This window comes from Rhopalosiphum padi, chromosome 1 (genome assembly GCF_020882245.1).
Source record: "Rhopalosiphum padi isolate XX-2018 chromosome 1, ASM2088224v1, whole genome shotgun sequence".
NCBI classification, from domain to species: domain Eukaryota; kingdom Metazoa; phylum Arthropoda; class Insecta; order Hemiptera; family Aphididae; genus Rhopalosiphum; species Rhopalosiphum padi.
Window position 1 is genome coordinate 56,692,654 of NC_083597.1, and position 3,549 is coordinate 56,696,202.

A 3,549-nucleotide genomic window follows, 5' to 3' on the forward strand; every position below is an offset into this window, starting at 1 on the left:
TAACAACTATCTTATGTTTGCTATTAAATAACCCTCAAATACATGTTTCTGAAAGGTATTTAACTGCTCACATTTTGAAACAAAATTTGTAATTATAATAAATCCAATCAAAGTATTCAGTACAAGAAACTAACATTATTAATAAACAATAAATTAGTACGGTTTAGTTTATTAATAAATTGGATGGGTTATATATAGTTACACGTCTAAAACTTTGTTTTTGAATAACGTTTAATCATATTATTTAGTCTAGCAGTTAAAATAACTATGAAAAAATGTATTATGGAAAAAAGTTTGTATTTTTCTGTCTGATATTAAAAAAAAAAATAAAATAAAAATACAATACTAGAGATAATTTTGTAATTTGTTTTATACTATTTCTAATTCTTATTAATATTTTAGTATTGAGTATTTATGAAATTACTATTAAAGGGATAAAAAAAAAAATAAACCATTGACCGAAACCAAAATGATTTTTTTTATTGCACATCCTATTATTATGTTACTGTATAAATATACTATATCTATTATACTTTGTTTGGTTTTAAATAACAACGCACTACTATAAAAATCATATGTGTTTAATCTTGGATATGAATCATCAAAAAGTAATTATAGTTAATAAAATATTATTTTAATATATTGTGTGACATGTAGTTAATGAATATATTATTATAATATTGTTGTAAAAACTAGTTGTAGCAAAGTTATTGGAAATATTATTAACTCAAAATGTGTGTAGGTATACCTATTTTGTTTGTATATTGTTATATACATATATATGTCTATATTATAGGTACCTATATATAAGTAATAGTGTTTGCAAACCCTTCGCCATAACATGATATAATATCAAAATATAAAATATTATAATACGCATGAAAAAAAAAATGAGAATACTACGTTTTTTCTAAAAACGGCTATAATAAAAATGTAAAATAGTTTTTAAATGTATATTGCATACCTATTCCGTTGGATCAAAAACAGTTCGTTGAAATATATTACTCGCAGAAGACCGTCTTAAGACTACAATGTTTCGTTATAACATATAAATATTATATACCTTTCGATGAATTTGGCGCATTTCAGTTGGCTTGAAAGTTACAGTTGTAAGCATTAGAAAACCAAACTAATATATATATATATATATATATATATGTTATAGTGAAAGACGAGAATTATAATACACTGATTGTTTTAATATAGATACTATTAAATAATGATTTATTGTTGGTGGGTGATTCATTTTTGATTTCAATGAAGTTAATGAAAGGTTAGGTTAATTGAAATGAATAAAATAGGTGCATATTATTACAAATTATCTATTTGCATAGTTTTGGTTACCTTGAAATTTTGAACTGCACAACATTTCTGCTGCATTGTAATTACATTTTTTAGTGACACAACCAGTTTTGCAATCGCATCGATTGAAGCCTTTTGATGATCTGCTATTTATTGTCCAGCGGCTTCGCGTAATGTTATTTCCCTATCTTTAATTTTATTCATAGCTTCATCTAATTCTAGAAATTTTTCTTCGCATGGGGAAATTTGAGCTCTTGTATATTTATGTTTCAACACACCATATTCTGTACCTGATTCAAACATCCTGCAGGTATTTATTTTATTTAAAATTAAATAAATATTATCAAATTAAAATTGGCTTACATAATTTATACATGTCATTTTCACACAAAATAATAACAGCAAGTAAATTACGCGGAGAACCTCGAGCCCTATCAACATCTGGTATTGGGACACGAACAGTTGTACCGACTTTGAGCTTTGAACATTTTTTGTTAGTCAATCTCAACATTTTTTAAGTCAAAACTATTTTTTTAAATTCGTTACAATTCTTTCCATAAATGTATTGAACATCATTCTCCAATTAAACTGGGGATTGACGTCAATAACCGGGGAATATCTACATTTACCAATTTTTAGATAAATTACGTCGTTTAACCGTAACATATATATTTACTAAAACCAAATACCAAGGTATTCTTTAAGCTTTTTTACAAAAAAAGATTACTTTGATATGTTCACTGAAAACTGATCCCATATGAATAGTCACATGATTTATTGTAGGTACCTACATGATTGGTTCCCTCAGTTTAAACAAAACAAAAAAAAATGAATTGTTATACTGAAGGTAGAAATAAAAAGAAACACTATAAATAATAGTTTAAAAATGTATACATTATGTATAAAGAATCAAACAAAACTACGGTCGAGCCTCTTGACAACAGGAAAGGCCAACGAACGTGTTCACTGGTCGGCCTTTGACATAGACATACAATCTCACCCTTGTGTAAAAATAATACCCATAATTAACAAATTTGTTAAATCAATTGGATTCAGTGGAATATTTACGGTAGGGAGAGATTATCCACGGAAAAAGGAATTGGAGTAAAAAATATTAATGAAATACAATACAATTGGATAAAAATTGTGTTATATGTAAGGGATTCGAATTATATGAAAAAAAAAATTACCGAAACATCAACGGTTTTGCGATGAAATACTCATTTTCTATCGATCTATCTATTTAAGATTGAAATATATATAATAAACCTAACCTAACGGGAGATGAAGACTCACACTATTTTATTACTGAAGCGTCCTGAGCAGAAAAACAGTATCAGATTGACCTTGAATTATTAAAATTACGCTTATGAAAATGCTGATCCGAAAACGTATCGAAGTAGATAATTTAAAAAAAAATGGTCTATCAAATCGGGTATAGTCAAAAGCTATATAATATTAGGTAGTATATGTCGGTAGTAATATCCACAAATTCTACAGCAGCAGACAGTGTGTCATCGACACATGATTACCGTAACGTAATTGTTAATACATTTGTATTAATTAGTTACTTTGAATTGGTGTATGATAATATTTTACTGTCAATCGACTGTAAAATCGTTCTGAACGTTTACAACCATAATTAGGAATAATAACGTTAATGCGTAACCGTGGTGACGGGGCAAGGGTACTTTTTTTCTTTGAAAAACGTATAAAAAATAGCTGGCACGCAGTATGGAAAAAAATTGCCTTTTTTTCACTCAACTGCTGCTAGTCAGGCGACGGACGTGTCTAATACACTTTTTTCTCGTTCCCCTTACACACGTTATGTGTGACCACAATCCCAAGCCACACCTCGCACGTACAAATGACGATCCCTCCCTCCTACCACGTAATATCCATGAAAAAAATATATATATGTCATTAATTACCAAGGAATTCACAAGCATTTTCATGACATATCACTGAATGAATAAATATATAGATATATGGTGTTATTAATATCACATGTATGGTGATAACAAGAGCCGAAACTTAAAAATACAATTAAATAATATATACCTAAATATTATTTTGATTCTTTTTTTAAACGCTACTCTTGCGCTATTATAGATAGATACAGTCCGATTACATTAAATTATTAAAAAAGCCATTTAAACTAAATAAAATAATATTGTTGAAAAAATAAATAAATATTATATCAATAACAACAGCAAGTAAAAAATAAACTTGAATATTAAAATTTAG

General features: G+C 27.4%; 1 pseudogene; it reads right to left on the minus strand.

Annotated features, from left to right (window-relative positions):
* Window positions 1-1,318: 1,318 nt before the first annotated feature.
* Window positions 1,319-1,813, minus strand: LOC132931687 (uncharacterized; annotated as a pseudogene).
* Window positions 1,814-3,549: the final 1,736 nt, after the last annotated feature.